At 41.4% G+C, this 23,903-nt stretch overlaps 1 protein-coding gene and 1 long non-coding RNA gene across 13 annotated transcripts in view; one reads left to right on the forward strand and one right to left on the reverse strand.

Annotated features, from left to right (window-relative positions):
• Positions 1-6,020, forward strand: part of LOC140118516 (uncharacterized) — a 77,612-nt gene extending 71,592 nt beyond the window's left edge. Inside the window, exon 3 of the long non-coding RNA XR_011853208.1 lies at positions 3,822-6,020. This is a non-coding gene — a long non-coding RNA (uncharacterized lncRNA). The remainder of the gene's footprint in view (positions 1-3,821) is intronic.
• Positions 1-19,978, reverse strand: part of MACF1 (microtubule actin crosslinking factor 1) — a 209,448-nt gene extending 189,470 nt beyond the window's left edge. For 7 of the 12 annotated variants that reach the window (XM_072136538.1, XM_072136545.1, XM_072136544.1 and 4 more), the window contains exon 1: positions 19,464-19,978. The gene's annotated coding sequence lies outside the window, so the exon portion shown is untranslated. The remainder of the gene's footprint in view (positions 1-19,463) is intronic. The other 5 variants (XM_072136541.1, XM_072136540.1, XM_072136535.1 and 2 more) reach the window with 3 other exon arrangements.
• Between the last annotated feature and the right edge of the window lie 3,925 nt (positions 19,979-23,903).

Below are 23,903 nucleotides of genomic sequence, written 5' to 3' on the forward strand. Positions count from 1 at the left end.
GTGGACACAGGGAGAGAGCTGCATCTGTGAGGTGAGACATGAGAGGGGCCACGGAAGGGGGAGAACATGGAGGCAGTGTGGAGGAAATTACTTACTGGGGGGCTGTGTGGATGACATTACTTACTGGGGGCTGTGTGGGGGACATTACTTACGGGGGGGCTGTGTGGGGCACATTACTTACTGGGGGGCTGTGTGGGCACATTACTTACTGGGGGGCTGTGTGAGCACATTACTTACTGGGGGGCTGAGTGGGGTACATTACTTACTGGGGGGCTGTGTAGGCACATTACTTACTTTTATTATCTTTATTTATTAGCTTGGTTTATGGATATATAGTTATTTATTTGGGTTACCATTGTGTAAGGGTCATACAATGATAGATTTGTGTGAAGCTCAGTGCAATTCTCTGCAAAAATAGTTTGGTGTGCCCTGTGGATTTAATGTTCCCATTGCTTCATATTTTGGTGACTATACACATTTGGGGTCTGTATGATCTCCTTACATCTTGCTGTTTTAGGAAAGTATGTTTTTTTATATAAGTATTATGGATTTGTACATATTTTGGAGGAAATTTTGATTGTTAATTGCCAAATGCATCGCCTGGTTGTCTGCTTTCAAAATTATATAGGTTTTATGGCGCCTTTACTTTTTATTCTTTTTTTTTATATATTTTGCAGGTTGTGACTGTCTTAAAATTTCTAGCTGAAAAGCAGATATTTACGTATTTCAGGTTTATTGATATTATGTGGATTTATTTATGTGAACATATCAATATAGGACATTTGTGAACTCTACACACGTCCATCTATTACATTTAGGAGATGTGAAGGTAAATATTTTCTGTTTGGAGCACATTTTTGGCCATCAAAGTCAAATTTTAAGTATTTTTTATAAAATGCTTCAGTTTGAATAAAAATTGCATGGAGGCGCATGTCTATAAACTCTTTAATACAATTTTACTTTAATTATTTTTGCTGTAATTTTATTTTTAAACGTCAAAATTGTAAAAATTGCTCTGGCCAATAACATGACAAAATGCACAGAAATGCCAGGCAGTGAAAGTGTAAACAATACCCCTTGGTTGAATTCCTGGGTGAAGATGCTTATCATCTATCTCCTGTCTATATATCTATTATCAATCCGTTTAGTTCTCTATAATCTCTATAGTTCCTATAATCTTCTATTTCTCTTCTACCGTATTTATCTCTCTTATCCATCTATTGTATATATGATCTGCTTTATAGTTCTGCATCTAGAAATCTCTATCATCTTTCATATTTATCTTCTATCATAATAATTATAATTAATAATTCCTTATTTATATAGCGCACACAGATTACGCAGCGCTACAGAGAGCTGCCAGATCAGTCCCGTTCCCCATGGGGCTCACAATCTAATGAACCTACCAGTAATTTTTTGGAGTGTGGGAGGAAACCCACAAAACACTGAGAGAACATACAAACTCTTTGCATATGTTAACTAGCGCTGCAAGGCTGTAGTGCTAACCACTGATCCACCATGCTGCCCATCAATCTCCCTATCATCTATCTCCTATAAAATTCTCCCATATTACAGTTTGTTTTACCATACTAAAGGAGCCTCTTACTGACTGTGACTGGTCATAAAATAGTTTTATTTTTGGGCCCCACTTTTAGTTTTGCCCAGGGCCCCACTTTGTCTAGAACCAGCCCTGCCGCACCCTGCCATAAATATATAATTAAATGGGAAGAGTTCCAGGGAAAAAGCCTTTCACTGAGTGTGTCACTGAGTGTGTCAGGAACCAGGGTAGTGGACCCACTGGACCACCACGGACGATGATGTAAGCCGACACTTGAGACCTGGGTCGAAGTGGTACCCAGCACAGGTTCAGAGTCAGGGGCGTAGCAGTAGGTCAGGACAGGAAGGGCATGGAACAAAGCTTTCTCTTAGGTATAAAAGCACAAAGATTAGGGACACAGGAAGGGTCAGGAATTTACCTTGGCAGGCGGCCAGCCAGCGGCAATTATCAGCGTGCTAGTCCTTTAAATCTTACAGAGCCAGCTTGCGCTCGCCCTAGGAGACAGGAACGCGCACACCAGACGGCGGGGAGCGCGGAGACCACTGCTGGAGCCAGGAGAGGTGAGTCAACGTGCAGGCGGGCTCCGGGGGCACAGTAAGGCACACGTTTGTGCCTGTGACCCAGGATATGTATTGCAGGAGCACCAGTGACAGTGTGGAAAGGAATCTGGGACAGAGCAGCTAAGACATCCCAATGAGTGAAGTTTTGTGAAGTATAAGGAAAACCAATAGAAAGTGTTGATGTGGTCGTACTATACCCCAGACTTATTAGACAAAATATTCTCTGCTGAATCAGAGGCATGCTGGAGATGTGGCTCTAGAATAGCCGATGCCCCACATATCTTTTGGTCATGTTCTCACATCAACACTTATTGGCACATGGTGGAGAAAATAATAGAAACAGAGTTAGGACAACCCATAGAATCCAGTGTCTACCTTTTGAATGCCCTTCCGTGCAAGTTGGGTAAACACGCGGCAAGATTGTTATTACGCCTTCGAACAGCAGCCAAATGTGTCATATCATCTAGATGGCAATCTGCCCCTCCTTCCCAGGCCAACTACTGTTCCAGGGAGTACAAGATTTGTACAATGGAACTTCTAACGGCACTCCCGCAAAATACAATGGAACCCTTCGACCTCATCTGCACACTGTGGGATGATTTTTTTGAGAAGCAAAGGGGACTGTGCCCCTAATTGGCATTGTAAGACTGAATGGTAGCTATGTACATTACAACTACTCCCCAATGGTACACCTAACCCTGTCCGTTTGTCTGGTTCTGGTATGTATTTCTATAAGGTTAATCTCTTACCTAGTCAATGGGGCTCCACTCCAAATGACTAGGACTTTGGTTTAAACATGTTAAATAATTTCTATGTATCCTGTGTTACAGGTGGATTGTGTAATGTAAACATACAATGTATTTATGCTTTTGTATATGTTGGAAAATACATTGAAAATACCAATAAACAGTTAAACAAAGGAAGCAGTTATGCCGGCATCGGCACCACACCGCCCGCCTCAAAAAGGACCCATGCGAAGGCTGCCAGCAGAGAGCAGACGTGCATGATGCCATGCGTGAAGTCACACGGTGTCACGCATGTATAGGGCATTGAGAGAGGCCAGTGTATACTGGGAAAAAGAGGAGAGTACGGATTTTTTTTTTTTTTTTTAATGAGCACTGATAAGGGCATTCTGTATGAAGTTATAATGAGTGGGTGGGGGGCTCTTATGATGCTATTATGAGGGGGGTGGCCCAATGAATTTTATAAGTTGTGGGGGGTTAATTTTATAGGATAGGGGGGTCTGCTGTTATGAATTTTACATGACTGGTTGGGGCTTTTATGAATCTTATATGATGGGGCGTTGCTGTTATGTATTTTATATGAAGGGGGGTGCTGTTGTGAATTTTACATGACTGGTCGGGGCTTTTATGAATTTTGTATGATGGGGGGGCTATTATAAATTTTATATGACGGTGGGGTGGGCTGCTATTATGAATTTGATATGACTGGGGGGAGGGCTGTTGTTAATGTTATATGGCAGTATGGCTGCCGTTATTAATTTTATATGACATGGGTGGGGGCTTTATTAATTTTACATATGATGGGGAGCGGCTGTTATTAATTGTATATGACTGGGGGCACTGTGTGTTATTTAATATCTATACGCGGCAGTGTATTCAATTGTATGGAGTGTTATTTAGCAGCATGGGACATAGTAGTTATCCAGGAGACACTATATTCTAACTGTGATATATTTTTAGTGGCACAGTGTGGCAAGGAGCTGACTGCCTGGCAAATCCTGCTGGGACGGCTTGGAAAAGTCTTCGAGAGGTTGCATAGCTGATGGAGAATTGTCACCTGTGAAAAGGCCACAAGATACGGACAAGGCCAGGACAGAGGGAGAAGGCAGTGACTGTGACCGATTTAATCCATGAGTGAAGTCTATATCTGCTCTCAGCCTTATTGTACAGCACATTTATTGCTTCTATGTATTATATCCTGGTATATAGTTATGTGTGCAGTACTTTAATTTATGGTATATTTGTATTCATAACAGGTACATATTTATGTGTATCTATGTGTAAAGTGTATATGTATATTCTAAGAAGCAGAATGAAAATCCGAATATTTCTAGTTGCCCATGGCAACCAATCACAGCTCCCCTTTAAAATATTCATGAGCACTGGTAAAATGAAAGCTGAGCTGTGATCGGTTGCCATGGGCAACTAGAAATATTCTGACTTTCTGACAGCTTGATAAATCTACCCTTATAAGTTTAATTTGTTATATGTGAACATTGATAACATTGAAAAATCCCTTAATTTTGCCGTCTAATAAGCGGCGTAATATTTTTATTATTTTGTTGATCAAGCTGTTTTAGGGCAGGACGAGTTGTACTTTATGGTGTATTTTGTTTGGTTAGATGCGCAAAAATCAAAATTTTTGCTGTGTTTTTTTGTTTTTTATTTATTTTTTTGAGCATTTAACATAAGGGTTCAGTATTGAATATACACGAGTATAAGCCGACCCAAGTATAAGCCGAGGCCCCAAATTTTACCACAAAATCCTGGGAAAACCTATTGACTCTAGTATAAGCCGAGGGTGGGAAATGCATTGGTCACAGCCCAGTATATAGCCTGCCGAACCCTGCCCCATAGTATATAGCCAGCACCTGCCCCCCAGTATATAGCCTGCCAGCCCATATCCCCCAGTATATAGCCAGCCCCCTGACCCAGTATATAGCCAGCAGTGGGGGAAGCCAGAAAGGTGAGTTTTGATATATTTTTTTTACTCGAGTATAAGCCGAGTTTGGGTTTACAGCACATTTTTTTGTGCTGAAAAACTAGGCTTATACTCTAGTATATATGGTAATTATTTTATTTTATTGTATGGGTTTTTATTATCACAAATGATAATCTGAAATTAATACACTGCCATACTGATGTATGGCAGTGTATTAGAACAGTCAGCCTATGCAAACCCATAGTCTGAACTGCTGAGTCTGACCCAGCAGGAAGTCAGACAAGACACCCCTGGGCACGTGCCCCAATGTCATGTGGATCACACAGGTATAGGGCATGTGCGATCCACATGACATTAGGGAACATCATAGTGGCCCAAACAGGGGTTAAGTAGTGAGATGCTTCAAACTTGTTGCTACTTGCTGTACGCAAGTTTTAGATCTAGACACATCTTCATTAAGGGAGAAGTTATTCTGGATGTGCATGAAATGTGTTTCAAAATGCAATTCAGTTGTCACAATCAGAGGTAGTGGATCCTCTGTACCACCGTGGGCGATGACGTAAGCCGACACCTGGGACCGGAGTCTAAGTGTTAGCAGGTTTTCACCAGAGCCTGCCGCAAAGCAGGTTGGACTTGTTGCGGCATGGTACCACCAGGTTGTTCCATAAGCGCAACTTTGTCCACGGTGGCAGCCAAGGCGTTGTGCAGAATCGTGTGGCAGACTCGTGGTCAGGGACAGGCAAGATAGGCAGCACAGGTTCGGAGTCGGGGACGTAGCAATAGGTCAGGACAGGCAGCACGGAATCGGAGTCAGGAAGGGAATCGAGGTCACAACGGGAAATCTGAAACGCAGAGGGCTTGGAATACAGTTTTCTCTCAGGCATGGAAGCACAAAGATTTGGCAGGGAACATAAAAAGGAGCTAAAATTTATCAGGGCAGGGAGCTGGCCAGCACCAACTAGAGGCGCGCTGGCCCTTTGAATTTAACAGAACTGGCGTGCGCGCCCTAGGACACGGGAGCTTGTGGGCGCCAGAGCAGGGCCATTACAGGGATCACCACTGGAGCTAGGACAGGTGAGTCCAGACGCTGGGGCACACTGAGGTACACAGGTGCGCCTGCGACCAGAGGTTGCAGGGGCATCTGTGACTTCAGTCATCTTGTGAATATGGCCTTATGCAGGCCTTGAACATTAAGTCCTTAAAGGGGTATTCTCATCTGGGCATTCACATTAATTTTCACTAATCTTCCATATATAAACATTTTTTCAATTGGATGTTATTTAAAAAAAAATGTTCCTGTGTGAAGATAATTTCTCATAAATGTAGTCAGGTTGTCCCTTAGAAACCAGATAGCTTCCTCGGATACGACCACGTCACACTCTGGCAGCGGTGGCCAGACTTGCGCTGTAGAGTCCTGCCTGGGCACCTGGCTTCAGCGTTCATTACCATCAGGACGGCTGTGGGACATGCAGTAACTCCCAGACATTTCATATACAAAACCTTTTGTTTCTTTGTGCAATCTCTCAGGCAGAGGTGGCCGTATCCGAGGAAGCTATCTCGTTTCTAAGGGACAAAATGACTACATTTATGAGAAATTATCTTCACACAGGAACATTTTTTTTAATAACATCTAATTGAAGAAATGTTTATATATGGCAGATTTATCAAACTGAATGTGAATGCCCAGGCGAGAATACCCCTTTAAGGACGCAGCCTGTTTGTACGTAAAGGCTCAGTCCTTTTAATTTGACATGTGTCTCTTCCTGTGGTAATAAATTTTCAATGCTTTAAGATATTCCTGTGATTTTGAGATTGTTTTCTCGTGAGACATTGTAGTTTATGTTAGTAGTGTCATTTCGGTGATCAGTTTATTTTTTTGGGGGGGGGGGGGGAATTCAATAATTTAGGAAATTTTTTTTAAAAATGACAATTTTCAAAATGACAATTTTCAAAGTTTCAAATGGCCTACTTTTTAGCCAAAAAGTCATACCATGCCATGTTCGCAGAGCCCGTGAGGTACCGGTGCAATAGAAACCCCCAAAAAATTATACCATTTCAGAAACACCTCTCAAAGAATTTATTTGGGGTTGTGGTAAGCATTTTAACCCCTAACATGCTGGTCAAAATCTAATCCAAAGTAAACGGTGCAGAGCAAAAATTGTGTTTTTATCTCAAAAATGTCTAATGCCTAATATATTGTGCCCAAGTCTTGCCACCCCAATAAGCATTCTGCGGGTTGCCCCGAGTACTGCAATACCACACATGTGCCAATAATTGACAGGCTGGGAACAAAGCAGGGCTGAGAAGGGAAGAACCAAAATTTACTATTCTATTGTACTGGTACTTCAGGGGCACCCTAACACCAGTTAGTGACAAGTATGCCCCTGAAGTACCAGTAACATAGAATCCCCCGAGTAGTGACCCCATTTTAAGAAAGGGCATCCCTCAAATAATTTATCTAGGGTTGTATGAACATTTTAACCCCCAAGAGGCCAAATGTAATACAAAGTGAAGGGGGCATTGTAAAATTTGCATTGTTTTCTCAAATGTGCCATAGTAGGAAGAAATGTATTCAGCCCAACTCATGCCACTGTGTATAAACACCCCAAAAATCATTCTGTGGGTTATTACGGGTATGGCAATACCCCATGTGTTTCAATAGCCTACAGGCTAGGGACAAGGGAGGCCTGAGAAGGGACAGGCAAAATTTTGCTTTTGGAGCATCCTTTTCACTAGACTGGTGTTGGGTTGCCCCTGAGGTACCAGTACAATAGAACCTCCTGACTAGTGACTCCATTTTAGGAAAGGGCAACCCTCAAAGAATTTATTCAGGGTTGTGTGAGCATTTTAACCCATAAGATCCTGGCACAAATGTAACACAAATTGAATAGTATCAAGTAATATTTGCTTTGCAATTTCCCAAAATTTGTCAAACGTATTTTGCCCAATTCATGCCACTGGAGACAAACACCCATAAAATCATCATACAGGTTCTCCCGAGTACGTGACAATAACCTCCAAGATGGAGACATGGTGGGGCTTGGAAGAGAATGGCATTTGGAGCACAGATATTTACATTTTTTTGGCACCATAAAACATTTGTAGATGCCCTTAGGGATCAGTACAGTAGAAACCCCTGAGAACTGACCCTATTTGAAAACTACACCCCTCCATGAATTAATCTAGGGGTGTGGTGAGCATTTTAACCCCACAGGTGGACCCCAAGGCTGATGCATAATGGATAGCGCATCGAACAAAATATCCATTATGTCATCTTGTGCCCAGCTCCTGCCACGGGAGACAAACACCCCAAAAATCATGACACGGGTTCTCCCGGGTACAGCAATACCCCATATGTAGCAATAATCTACAGGCTCCACACACGGCATAGCTCAGCAGGGAAGGTGCAGCATGCGGCATGATGTATGCTGTGTATAAGCTGTGTGAGAGTGCATCAGGGTATAATTATATATCCAGGGACGTGTGGTAAATCCTGAACCAATCTTTCATGCATTACCCTGTTTTTTTCAGGGCATGTGTCCCACTGGTATATCGTTTGTTTTTTATGCCCTTTTGGGTGCACACCCTGCACCTCTTCTGAGTCCTTCCCTTGCTGGTAGTTTGGGAAACTTCTCCTGGAAAGTGCTGCCTTGGTACAATACGTGTGGCCTTGCTTCCAGACGTACTAGCATTCCCCCCTTCCTGGTCTCTAAAAATCAACTGCTTGACTACCACCTCTTGAAATTCCAGGAACGTTCCCCTCTGGCCTCCACATCGATGTAACTTCTACACTGGTACCTTGTACAGGGGAAGGGGTGGTGGTGTGCCCATGTATTGTGGTTAGTACAAGGACCTCTCTCTTGTCCTTGTTCCTAGGCACTACTACGAAAGCGCCTTCTCGAGGGTTCCTCAGAGTCACTTTGTGAGAACGAGGTGGACACATAAAACCTTATAATTATATACCTCTAAGTCAGTATGTGTCTTCTAGGACATGATGGGGGGGATAGTACACAACCTACGCAGAACAACACAGAATAATGCCTACATCTCCACACAATGCCTGCTCCTCCAAACAACACCTGCTACTCCACAAAACGCCTCCTCCTCCACACAACACCTGCTCCTTCACAAAACGCCTACTCCTCCACAAAACGCCTGCTCCTCCACAAAACACATGCTTCTTTACAAAACGCCTGCTCCTCCACAAAACGCTTACTCCTCCACAATACGCTTACTCCTCCATGCTACTCCTACTCCTCCACAGAACACCTACTCCTCCACGCTACTCCAACTCCTCCACACTACTACTACTTCCCCACGCCACCACAACACCTCCTCCAGGCTACTACTACTTCCCCACGCTACTATTACTTCTCCCAACAGATGGTTGTCGGGGATAGGGAAAACGGACAATGGGGGGGGTAATCGTGTGTTTTGGGGTACAGTAAAGAGACAGAGCATTGGGCTAGTAAGATCTGCACAAAAATTGTCACTGATCGCTGTCATTGGCTGGTCTGTATTGACTGGCCAATGGCGATGATCAACGTCACAGGACCAATCAGATTGGTCCTGTGATGTCATCGGAGGGTTGTCGGCTGGCGATGCCGATGCCTCCCACCGAGATGTCACCACTGCTTTTACAAGGAATCTATAAGAGCCTCAGTTACAGAGGAAATGACCAGCTGTCACTGGGGATCTGTTCAGCAGCTCTGTTTAACCCCTTTAGACCCGATGGTCTTGTGACTGCCAAGTCTATTTAGCCGGCGGACGTGACGGCTCTGCTACTCACTGCATCGCCCTCATTCAGCGAGATGCTGTAAGGGGTGGAGAAGGGTGAAGCAGTAACACACCACATCTCCCTTCTCACTAGTGTCTCCCGGTGTCTCTGACACATATAAAACATAAGAAAAAATATTCAGGTAAGGTATCCCATAATTATTGACCCATAAAATAAAGATAACATGACTATTAGTCTATACGGTGAACAACAACAAAAAAAAAGTAAAAAATTCAGTACAGAATTGATGCTTTTCTACTCCTGTCCTCAAAAAAAAGTTCCTAAATTTTTACCAATGGGGATACCAACCCCAAAATGATAACACTGGAAAAAGCATCTCATCCTGCAAAAAGAATGCCATCACATGGCCCCAATAACAAAAAGCGAAAATTTTATAAACAACAAAATAGGCCAATGAGAAATCCTGGCAGCAGCAGGTCCCTCCTTCCCTCCCGCACCTCGCTGTGCACCCATAAAAGTAAAGGCCACATGTGGGGGGTCTCTGTACTCGAGAGAGATTGCATAAAAAATTGTATGGTGGGTTTTCTCTTTTTATCTTTTGGAAATGTGTCAATTTTAGCGCTAAATGAACATATAACCGATTTGAAATGGGTTGATTATATAGGGCAGTGATGGCGAACCTATGGCACGGGTGCCAGAGGTGGCACTCAGAGCCCTTTCTGTGGGCACTCAGGCCATCACCACAGGACAGAGTTGACCAAATAGGACAAATCCACCAATTCTTCCTGCAGTCTCAAGCAACGTATGAGATGCTGCTCTCAGCGCTATTTTAAAGCGACACTTCATTTGCTGATTGGAACTGCAGGAAAAGTGAGGTGTGGACAGGGCTGCATTATCTTTGGAGGTCATCCTGCTGGACGCACCATTCTTCCTCTACAGAGAGACCCTCTTTCTTTCAACTGTATTGGTGGCCCTAGGTGGCCGATACAATTGAAAGATGTGGAAGAATACGTAGCAATAAATTACAGCTTAAAATGCCACGTTGGCACTTCACAGTAAATTACTGGATTTTGGTTGTAGTTTGGGCACTCGGTCTCTAAAAGGTTCGCCATCACTGATATAGGGTTTTTTATGTTAAATATGTAAAATTTAATTCAAAACTGTATTTATCCCCAAAATAGTCAATTCTGAAAATACGGAAAATCTATATTCGATTTGTAAGCCGCGTGACATCAAAATAAATTATCCAGACATTTCAAAAATTATGAAAATGTAAAGTAGAAATGTGGGAAATGTTATCTAGCCACTTATTTAGGTGGCAAATCTATCTGCCTGAAAACACAATGATTTCGAATTTCGAAAATGGCACATTTTTCAAAAGATTCATAATTTTTTTCTTTTTTTTAAATGAATAAACGCAAAACTTATCAGCCAACATTTACCACTAAAATGAAGTAAAACATGTGAGGAAAAAACAATCTCAGAATCGCTTTGATAAGTAACAGTGTTAAAAAGTTATAACCATATAAAGTGACACGTCAGAATCCAAAAAATGGGACTGAGCGTTAAACTATAAACTGGCTGTGTCCTTAAGGGGTTAAAGCTGCATTTTGCCTGATGCGGTTGCAGTGCATGTAGAGAAATGGAGAAATCTTTCCAGGGGAGTCTGTCTACATTATTATTATTGTTTGTCAGGTGCAGAGTGTTCCAATTTGATAAATTAACTTATGTTGTTGGGGAGATTCCTCATTTTTCACAAAAGAAGGGTGTGGGTCCTGCACAGCCAATATGCACTGGTTGTTTTATAGACACAAAAATACCAGCAATTGTATACAAGAAGAAAGCGTGTCAAGACAACCAAACTATAAACAAAATATCAAACTTTATTTACACATATGCAATTTTGACAAACACTGACCAATTTAAAAACACTTAAAACGTGTAACAAGTACACAAAACAGGACTCAATGGGATGAAAAGTGTCCAAGTCATCCCAAGAAAACCACCCTGGCTACAACAAATCTTGTCTGGTGTTGATGAATGTACAATAAGAGCTCTCCCCTGATGAAGTCACTTTAGGTGACGGAACGCGTGGGGCATCACGACCCCCTGGCTGTCTCTGGTGTTGTCTGGTAAATTACCATGATTTTGTATATATATGGGTGATACACAGTGCCTTATTTCTTATGATTGCTATGTAGGAAAAGTTTACTATACTGTTGTGTTGCCATGCACCTTATGTAGCTGATTCCCTTTGGGAGCTCTTATTGTACATTCATCAACACCAGACAAGATTTGTTGTAGCCAGGGTGGTTTTCTTGGGATGACTTGGACACTTTTCATCCCATTGAGTCCTGTTTTGTGTACTTGTTACACGTTTTAAGTGTTTTTAAATTGGTCAGTGTTTGTCAAAATTGCATATGTGTAAATAAAGTTTGATATTTTGTTTATAGTTTGGTTGTCTTGACACGCTTTCTTCTTGTATACAATTGCTGAGATTCCTCATTTTTGCTACAATCAGTTAGCGAATATTTATTCCCTTAGCTAAAAAGCTTTCTATTTGCATCCACGGAGAGAATATAGTAGCACTGTGCCATTTGGCTGCCTGTGATAAAAGGGTTGTGTCGTAATATACCACAATGACAGGGACTACCAGCCTCCAGCGATTTTATGTTTGGTACTGGTAGCCATTTTGATTATAGCAGTTAATTTGGAAATCACTGTACAACTGTGAAGGGATGTCGAAGCCCTAGATTGAAATCTCTAACAGAGAGGTATCGGCAGAGTTCTAAATAAATATATAAGTCTAACCAAAAGGCTCGTTGTTATGCGGACTAACCATGAGGGTTCCATTTTTTTGAAGAGAGGCGCATTCCTTAGTGAGTGAGGTCAGAAGAGGGATATAGTTATGTGAGTACAAAGTATGTGGAATTAATCAAATGAACTCCTAAGTATTGGACTGACTCCTTTTGCCAATCAAGGGCAAATTTTTGGCATAGATACTAGAGAGACCCAGGAGAAACGGCTACATTTCTCAATAACCAGGAGATGGAAATCTTCATCTATCCCAAACGGGAAGACCTTATAGCAGAGATCAACCAAATGTACTCTTATGAGACAGCACTGGCATGTGGATTCCTCAAATCCCACACCCCCTTCAAGGTATGGCAACCTTGGTCCTCCTCTCCCTGGGCCAATAATCTACAACATTATGACCGCCCTTACCCTAGACCATAACATTTAACTTTTCCATTCTTTTTATAGAAGTACACATCTACGCTCAGACAATTCTAATGCAAGTTTATGTTGTGTTGATTCATTTTATTTTTTTCAACTGTTTGGTTCTTCTTATGAAATGGTCAATCAACCATATACAGACATAACCAGTGTATTCATACAACAAACAAAATTCAGCTTCAGGATATTAAAATGTAGATTTATAATACATGCTGTTCATGACTCTTTATTCACTACAATATACTGGATGCTTCGAGCTTTTTATCTGTTAAACCAATATAAACTATTGAAACAGCAAAAGCTATTCAAATGCACACTTCAGCAGCAGTAGGTGGACCCGCAGAATATATTTCACTGGTGGGACCTAGGTCCCCCAGTCCGACCCTGTTGCCATCTATGACTCTACCTGCCCATATCTTCAAAGCTCACTGAACTACAAGTCTGATGTGGGTTGAAAGATAACATCAGCTGATACAGAACACAAGGTATAGGCGTCTGTGTGATCCCCCTCCGGTCTCTGAACCTGACGCTTCTATGGTAAAAGATGACAGTTTTCTGCTCATTTTCACATGACTTTGGATGTGATATTTTTTAGGTAAACTAAGATTTCACATAAAATAGGAAATGCTAAAAAAGAAAATATCATACCCTAATGGAAGGGGCTGATAGTGTGGTTGGGCAAACATTTATGACAGGTTCCCTTTAAGACTTTAAATTCTTAAAATTCAGGTAAAAAGAGAAGGCCCCAACTGATACAAGGGCATAGATGACAAGGGATAACCCTGAAACAGGACCACACCTGTCACATATGGTAAAGCAGCAGGGATTCTGTGTGCTACTGTAGCTTGATCTTTGTATTAGGCTTGGAGGGAAAGCAGATCAGTATATTTATATAATTTAATAATGGACCTTTTATTTGTGTTCTGATGTGTTTATATTTAATTTGACATGTACAAACTACAGTGGATTGCTAATGTATTTATAGCCCTTGAGCTTGTCCTCATTTTTAAACATTACAGCCACTGTCTTAAATGTACTGTATTTTAAGATATTTTATGTGTTCCATTTGCAGAATGCAAAAACTATGTATGGGACACGAAAGCACAGGGAAGAAGTGGTTCTGGTTAGAACAGATCAAAATTTTACCTTTTTGCTTAACCCCTTAACACCAAAGCCACTTTTCACCTTTCTGACATGGCCCATTTTTTCAAATCTGCCCTGTTTCACTATAAGTGATTATAGCTTTGGAACGCTTTAACATATCCAGGTGATTTTAAAACTGTTTTCTTGTGACACTTTGTTTTGCATTTATTTATTTTTAAAAAAACCACAATATTTGGTGGAAATTTGCAAAAATTCTCAATTTTTGAAATGTTAAATGTTCTACTTTTTCAACACAGAGTCATAACAGCAAAAATACTGGATAACTAACATTAACCAAATGTCTGCTTTATGTTGACATGCTTTTTTATGTATCCTCTCTTTTTTTGGGAGGTCATGAGGGTTTGAACGTTAGGTGCAATTTTTCACATTTTCATAAAAAACACAAAATCATGCTATTGAGAGACCTGCTCAAGTTTCAAGTCACTTTGAGAGGCCTAAATAATGGTAAAACCCCATTATAGAAACTACACCCTCAACGTATGTAAAACAACTTTTATGAAGTCTGTTAACTCTTTAATTGTTGTACAGGGGTTAAAACAAAATCTTGTGCAATTTTGAAATCTACTTTTGGCTAAATGAATGTGTTCTTCAAAAAATGTACAAATTCTCAGTGGATAAAATACCAAAACACTCTAAAAAGTTTGATACTCAATCCCTCCCGTGTATAACAATCCCCCACATGTGGTGGTAACCCGGTAACCAGGGCATCGAAGGGAAGGGATGCAGATTTGCATTGGCACTTTTTATTGGCTATACAATTTTACTTTTTTTGCCAAATTGGACAAATAAGGGCTTATTTTCTGTGACATGAGATGCACTTTACAAATACTTCATTTTAGTTGGTCATTAGCATATTCATGAGATTTTATTAACTCATGAATGTATGGAGGAAAAGAAAATCGTCAACTCTGGTCTCCTTTCTTTTTGTAGTTTTTGGGGGCTGTAAAGTAAAAATAAGATATTATCTTTATTCTATAGATCACTACGATTACGGTGATCCACAGGAAAGGGCCTAACTTGCTGATCTGTGAGGGTCACAGTGATGAGACCCCCACAGATCACGAGAACGAGGGGTCCGATGGGGTCCCAGGTACCTCAGCCGGACTCCTCGTCACACCCTGAGAGTAATGGAGCAGACGGCCTGCATGACCGTTCTGCTCATTCATCTCTATGGAGCTGGCAGAGATTGCCAAGCGTGGAGAGTATAAGTTTCCTGTATGACAGCTACTCTACACATACAGGCAAAGCTAAAAAGAAATGCTTTAAGGCAAAGCAAGTTCATTTATTAAAATGGCCCAGTCACAGCCCATACCTAAATCCTTGAGTATATGTGGCTTCACATGTAAATTGCTGTTGACAAACATTCTCAAAAAACAAACTTGGCTAAACAGGGCCCCGACACTTATCGCTATGGCAGGAGCCTCCATCCAAATTGGAGTCCACTTCCTGTAATAGTAATAGTACTTGATGCAGTTGGAATGTCAAATTGAGTACTATGCCTGCCAATCACACAGTCAATGGCATCTGCACCTATAAGATGCAGATGCCATTCTAAGAATGAGAAAAGGCTGGGAGACATCCCCTGCACGCATCAGACCGACATAGTCCCTGTCCCTACCACTACCTACCCAGCCGGTAGTGGTGACAGGACTAGTTACAAAGACCTGATGACAGGTGACCTATAAGGGGTATATTAAAAAAATATATAATATATTATATAAAATAATATAATGTAGGTGAATTATATATATAATATAGGTGAATTATTCTCATGCAGTGCCTCCTAAAATATTTATTCATATATACTATATATATATTACATATATACTATATATATTTATTACATATATATATATATATATATATATATATACATGTAATACCCCCCCCTAGATGATGTATTCCATGTAAAGCACACAATTTCCCCCCTAAATGATTAATTAATATTGCGTCCCCTTAAAGGGAACCTACCACCACGAATCTACCTATAAAGGTAGATCGGGTGGTAGGTGGATGTAAGGGACGTGAGGATAGCTCTTTTTAGAGCTAATCCTCACGTCCCCGCTAACTTTAGGTACACTTTATTCCCCTAATATGTAAATTTCGTTATGTGGCTACTGGGGCGTGGAGTAGCCGGCACGAGGCTACACAGCGCGGCTACTCCACGCCCCAGTAGCCACATTACTCCTCCTACCCGGTTGCTTGCGGCGCGCAGCTCCTCGTAGCTGCGCGCCCTCGTCCGACAAGCCGGCTACTGCGCATGCGCAGTAGCTCCGGCCTCGGAGCTGGGACTGCTCAGCCGTCGGCCGGCGTTCTGCGCATGCAACCGGGTAGGAGGAGTAATGTGGCTACTGGGGCGTGGAGTAGCCGCGCTGTGTAGCCTCGTGCCGGCTACTCCACGCCCAAGTAGCCGCATAACGAAATTTACATATTAGGGGAATAAAGTCTACATAAAGTTAGCGGGGACGTGAGGATTAGCTCTAAAAAGAGCTATCCTCACGTCCCTTACATCCACCTACCACCCGATCTACCTTTATAGGTAGATTCGTGGGGGTAGGTTCTCTTTAAAGGGATTTTCCCATGAAAGAAACATTCTCAAATTTCAATTCCCTAGTGATGTTAACACAATAAAGATAATTTAAACTCTTTACTTCACAATTTTACTCAGTTTTATTGCTGTTTTAGCTCCTATCACTGATCCTATGGCTGGTCAGAGCAAAATCCCAGGGTGTGGATGGGGACTCTCTAAGCAGACACATTGGGGGTCATTTACTAAGGGCCAGAATCACGTTTTTCTGTCGGGTTACCCGAATATTACAAATTTGCGCCGATTTTCCCTGAATTGCCCCGAGATTTTGGCGCACGCGATCGGATTGTGGCGCATCGGCGGCGGCATGCACGCAACGGAAATGGGGGGAGTGGCCGTAATAAAACCTGACGGATACGGAAAAACCGCCGGATTTTTTTTTTAAAAGTGTCGCTTGACACAGACTTACCTGCACCCAGGGTAGCTTGGTGTACTCAAGTGAACTCCGACGGACTTCAGTGCAGCAGTGACACTTGGTGAAATTGTGTACAGCAGGATTGATAGAAATAGGTTGGACTTATATCTGAGAAATGCTGTATTTATGTTAATTAGAGAATGTGTTATTTTCGCGGGAATACCCCTTTAAATAAGTAAGTCATATATAGTGGCCATTAAATTTTTCAATCATTTAAAGGCTTACTGTATGTTAAATAATCATAAATTATATGTAAAATTAATGATTATAGAGGCCATACATATAAAATAAATTTGTAAACAATTTATAAAAAAAATTGATTAGTAGGGGATATTTATACAAATAATTGGAGGTACATTATGTGGGTAATTTATTTGAGGGGGCTATATATTAACCCATCTATTTTATGATTAATTTGAAAGATATATAGAGGGGCTGCATATATATGCAGGGGGTACAGAATACATTTGTTAAGGGAGTTTACATTTGATTTATTTATGGAGCATAGCAAAGCAGGTTGTGTTGTGAGGGATGTATCTGGTGGGAACAGTGTGATCAGTTGTGTTTTGGAGGGTAATATTAATTAACAAAACACAGTGTGTGGCATATATGTTATCCAGGTGTCACTATACTGTAAGTGTTATACTGTGGTATTTTTAGGGGCACAGTGTGGAGATCTGCTGCTGGTAGTTTTCATGCAGTTTTGGCCCTGAAAAGGAAGACATGTTACCTGTGAGGAGCTAGAGGCCCACTCTGCCTTTGGCTGCTAAGCACTGTAGTCAATGACTAAGCATCCAGATTGTGGGACAACTATCAGCATATGTAGTGCCATTTACTAATTATCAGTGAAACAAGTTGACTTCTGTATGTGGTGGGTAGAGGATGACTATGGCCATCAGTTATTAAATGGTAACATTAGGGCTGACACTTACATCCCTAACCAAAGTCCAGCCACCAGCGGAAACCCAGAGAAACCAGGGAAAATTCTTATATCATCTTACAACAATGCCCTGCTTAACATCATCCCAGTACCCCAACCACTGCTTACAAACCTATACCTGTAATATACCTAACCAAAGCCCCAATATACATAACATTGAGCATGAATCAATTTCACTGGTGGGCCCTAGCCATTTTTACTCTTCACAAATACTTTATACTTTGTGTTGCTCAATCACACATAACATCAATAAGATACATTTCACCTCCCCTCCTTCTGCTTCTTGATCCCAGTCCCATCCAGCACTAGTCTTGAAACGCTGGGATCACTAACAAAAAAAAGTTATTTCTTTATTTCTCTGCACCTCCCTCTTCCATGCTACAGTAGGAGCATAGGTGAGCATGGCATCATCACGCTAGAGGCATGTATTCACGCCTCTCGTGTGACAACACCTCACTCTCCCAGCATAGGAGGTGGCAAGGGTGTGCATAATTAGCAGCACGAAACTCTGGACTTCTTGTCCCTGTTCTGTGTGCTACTAATTAGAACTTCCTTTTCCAGGTGGTCCTGGCATGTTTAGATTAGCTACGGAGAGCACCGTGATCAAAGTGAAGAGGAGCAGAGGTGAATATTTCTAGGTTTTTTCTTTTGTTTTTTTGAGTGGTTGATTTCCTTTAATTCAATCCATGGTTTCAATGGGTTGGAGATGTTGAGCCATTGTAATGCTTTTGGGTTAAATTACTGTAAAATATGAAAAGTAAAATGTACACACGTAGAAAGTACATGAAACGTCAGCCATGTTCTTGGAGGATTATGTATGGAGATGTAAGAAGACACCCTCTGCCACTGTGACTGGATTGCTGGATCAGATCAGTAAGCAACCAATCTGAGAAGACCCTGGTGTCCCATACATTGTGTTGGCTCCTGGAGGACACAATTTTGAATGGTATTGCGCACAAGCAAAGTGTAATGTCTTCTGATGAAGACTGGATTTGTATTACCTCTCTGCTGATGTAACCACTAACAAATACAATGCCGCTCTGCCTTCCCAGCTGGATGCAAACCTCTCCAGAGACTAGAAATGGCTGTATATTCTGACTAAAACACAATTATCACATATTTTTCATTCAATCTGCTCATAGTGTTCTTATCATTAAATCATTATTTATCCAGGGGACTGTCTATGATGACAGAATCCATACATTATAGTGACATATATATGGCAACAGATACTGAGGATAACATTGAATATTAATATTATGCTGATAAGGCACTCCATGAAGGCATAACACTGCATGTTACATGCTAATGACACAATGGTAGAGATACACAAAATAATATATTAAGTATAAATAGTATAAAGGAAATGAAAGAATGTGGCATATGGCAAACAGATACACACAGATGGAAAGGGGCCTATATATATATATATATATAATTTATGTTATGGGGTTATGACATTTGCATGTTGCTGGTATGGCACTGTACATATGATAAAATGTCACACAGTGAGTGATGACAGAATGAAACTCATAATGGTTGTATGATGTTATGATTTGTATAAGGACTACCCACTTACCCCCTTGTAAAAGGAGGAAACAGAAACTATGGGGAATTTGTTGATCTTTGCAGCAAACGCCAAAAGATAAGGGACATCCAAGCCTGAAGTGACAATCACATCCAGAGTCTCATCCAGTGAGACTGCCTAGAACAGAGTGACATCCAGAGAGGCAGACAGGGAAGAATATGGCATCCAAGGAAAACCTTAAAAGCAAATGCCAGGTGCTGAGAGATTCCCATCCATAGCCTGATGACAATGATGACATCCAGTGTCCAGAGGCTGCAGGGAGGAGAGTCTTATGTGTAGCAGAATGAAAGAGACCCTGCCCCCAGCACAGGAGCTCCAGAGATAGAGAAGGAGAGGCAGCTCACATCCACACTGAGGAAAGCCTCATCATCATCCCTGGCACAGAGGCATCAGCATACTGCGGGCATCCTCACATCCAGGACTACAATCCCTTCTAGAGAGGAGATCCAGGGATAGGGACCACCCCACTGTGCCGGGCTGTGCACCCGATGATGGGGGAGGGAGGAGCTGCTGTACAAAGAGCCTCACCCAGATCTGCTGGTGCCCGGCACACGTGTCCTGCACACTCAACCAGGGGGCACACACAGGCATGGAAATGATGGGGGAGGACGCATAGCTTGTCACTGACGTACCCAATAGCTATTCATGCTGTATCCATATCACTGGGACATAACATTCCCCAACAGCATGGCATCTGCGAGCTCTCCTAATAATAATGCATTTGTAGTATCACATACTTCACAGCATGGCAACAAAAAAGGGGGCATGACAAGGAAATGGGGTACTATAAGTGGGGGTGTATGGAAAATGTCTAAGAAGCTGGGGTGGGCTACAGAAAGTGGCCATTATAAGTAAGGAGCTACTACATAAATAGGTGCATAAATTAGGGAGTATTTTAAGTGGGTGTGGAAAGAAAAGGTGAAGTGGCAACACAAAGTGAGGGTGCAACAAAAAAGGGGACATGTACAGAAGAGGCAATTTAAGTGGGGGTACAGGATTGGGGCGCATTATTAGTTGGGTGTCACATTAGGGGACATTATCAGCAGGGGTCCACACAGACATTATAAACAGTGCGTGTAAAGAGAGACAGAGGGCAGTAGCTGCAGGAAAGGGGCACGATAAAGAATGGGTATCACAGCAAGATTTTTGGGGTCCACTTTGTTATATCTTGAAATAGAATATTACGCCATAAGGTCATGATACTTTATACATGTCTAAGGATTTCAGTTTAAGGTATAAACGTTATGATTTAGGCTTAGTTATGCCCATGCTCCCATAATTAATAGCAGGAAAAAAAACTGTGTTGATGAGGGGGGAAGAGGGCAGAAACTGCAGAGCGCAGGTGTGAATTTAGTCTTAGTCATCTATGATTTTATTATCAACTAGGTTCTGTTGGTATTGTGGATGCAGATATATTATGGTTACAACAATGTAAAAAAAATAAACTTTTTTGTAATTTTTTCCTACTAAAGTGTACTCTTAAACATACACTTAACCTTTGAAGATTTTTTAAATTTCACAAGTGAATAGTGCAGACATAATACACCTTAAAGGTTAACTATAAAGTTACTTGACAAAAAATAGTTTTAGCACAGCTGGATAACAATACAATAGAAAGAAGACAGAGAAATTTGGATTGTAGCTTACCTTCAAGGTCCCCTGAAGAGGAAGAATCGGGAGACCCAGAGCAGGAATTCTAATGACAATCCATCTCTATCCACACCATCTTGCTCCTCTTGTAGTCCTGGCAGCCAAGGATGTTTCTATAAAATAGCGCTGAGCATGGCACATCCTGGGCTGTCTTGGACTGCAGGAGGAAGCCTTGAGTCCTACATGGCAAACTCTATGCTGAGGTGAAGGTCTGGGTGCCCACAGAAAGGGCTCTGAGTGCAACCTCCGGCACCAGTGCCATAGGTGCGCCACCACTGACCTACACCATAAAACACCTACACAGGAATAAAAAAATAAACACATGCAGGGCGTAACAATCACGGTTGCAGGGGATGCGATGGGGCCATCAATGACAGTGGGCCCGCGGCTGTTCAAGATCTGCTCTGTTCTTCTTGCAGGCCCCCTGCTCCTCCGCCCTACTTCAGCCGGGACTATATTGCACTCATACAGAGTGCTAGATAGTCACCTGACTGGATCAGCCAACAGGAGAGAATAAGGGAAGAGGGGCAGAAATGTGATATTTCTGCTGCTGCTATTTTATTGAGTGGAGGCCACCGCTGCTGCTATTTTATTGAGTGAAAGGTGGAAAATGTATGAAAGTGAAAGAAAAAAAGATTAAATCATTTTATAATAATAAATAAATAAAATAAAGTCTCATAAATCCAGTTACACATATAATGCAAATACAGTATATAAAACACAAAAACACACGAAAAATGTACATATTTGGTATCACCGCGTCCGTATTAATCTGTACAATAAATCTAAATCAATATTGAACCCGCTCGGTGAACGACAAAAAAAAAAACTACGAAAAACTTCCCGTAATATACAATTTTTCATCAAACACCATCACAAAAAAATGTTCTAAAAAGTGATCAAAAAAAGCTACGTTCCCTAATATGCTACGACTGAATAGAACAACTCTTTTCGCAAAAAATAAGCCCTCAACCAGAACTGACAACAGAAAAATACAAAAGTTATGGCCCCGAAAAATTGCTTTTTTCAGTAAAATTGAGCAAAGATAAGAAAAACGATATCAATGAGGTGCTACCGTAATCGTAGTGAACCAGAGAATAAAGATAAAATATTATTTTTACGTTACGGTAAGCGGGGAAAAAAAGTGCTAAAAATCCAAAATAAAAATTGATGATTTTGTTTGTGTCACCCGTGAAATAATAAGCCCTCATATGTTCGCATTACCAAAAAAAATTAAAATTTATAGCTTGTACAATGTGACAATACAAATCTGCTGTGCATGCCGCTTCTTTGATCCTATGCCCGGCCGTGCGCCCATACAGCTGTTTGCCACCAAGTATGGGGTATCAGTATACTCGGGAGAAATTGGGCATTAGACGTTGCAGAGCGTTTCATCATTTTATTTATTATGAAACTGTCAATTTTGGCCTAAATGAATGTATTTTCCAAAAATCGCAGGTCCATATTGTTTTAACCCATGTGAAACACTTAAAGGGTTAATAGACTTAATAGAAGTTGTTTTACATACATTGAGGGGTGAAGTTTCTATAGTGGGGTAATTTATGGGGTTTTATTATCATATAGGCCTTACAAAGTCACTTGGAAGCTGAGTTGTCCCTCAAAATGTGAGTTTTAGCAATTTTCATGAAAATGAGAAAAAAACGGACTTAAAAACGGTCTCAAAACGCCGCATGTGACACCACCCTAAGGTGTATGAGTATGGTTCTGTGAGTATATGTTGGTGTAGCATGCATGTGTAACATATATGTGTATTTTCAAATGTGCTGGATGGAAGGCAATGGCACGATTTTAGGTATATGGGGGCCCCGAACTAGAGTTAGCATCGGGGCCGACTGATGTCTTGTCACGCCACAGGACACATGGCAACATCACAGTATGTGTACATATATAAATATAAACACACAGTGAAAGCTCTCCAAAAGACCACCTCTCTGAGAGGAACCCTCCCATTTTACTTGATGGAAGCTGCCCTCTATCTGCAGACCACCCCTATTCTGTGAAAAGAGCTTTCACTGTATATATACTGTTCAGTGTGTGCAGGAGCTTGAGCTCTGTCTTTATTTGTGCATCCAAACTTTCATACATGCATATTTCTACAATATCCAAAATGTCATCCATGCACATTTCTACTATATCCAAACTTTCATCCATGCATATTTCTACAATATCCAAACTTTCATCCATGCACATTTCTACTATATCCAAACTTTCATACGTACACATTTCTACTATATCCAAACTTTCATACATACACATTTCTACTACATTTGAACTGTCAAAAACACACAGCTCTGCTAAATACCATTCATGGAGCAATGAACAAAGACTTGAAGATTTTGAGCAGTCACGTGCTTATGACATCACTCAAGGTCTAGAGTTTTTAACATTAGTGATGGGAATTGCGGCTCTTCTTAGAGAGCTGGCTCATTAGGCTCTGCTCACTAAGATGAGCCTGGCTCGTGAACAGCTCCCTACTACATGTATAATAGGGACCCGCAGTTACCCCATTCCACACCATTTTTAACCCGATTGTATCACAGGGAGAGGGTGGGGGTGGGAGAGAGCTTTAAACCTGTGCCGTACATAGTTTATGGCACAGGTTTAAAGCCCAGGGAAGCAGGACATACATGTACAGTGGGTGGTCCTTAAGAGGTTACAGAAAAAGGCTTTGTTGCTTTTTTCTTCTCCAGCAGCGAGCAGTGTTTCTGTAAACTTTCTTAAGTCTGTACACAGAAGATAGATACTGACAGGAGGTTAATG

Source organism: Engystomops pustulosus, chromosome 2 (assembly GCF_040894005.1).
Source record: "Engystomops pustulosus chromosome 2, aEngPut4.maternal, whole genome shotgun sequence".
NCBI lineage: Eukaryota > Metazoa > Chordata > Amphibia > Anura > Leptodactylidae > Engystomops > Engystomops pustulosus.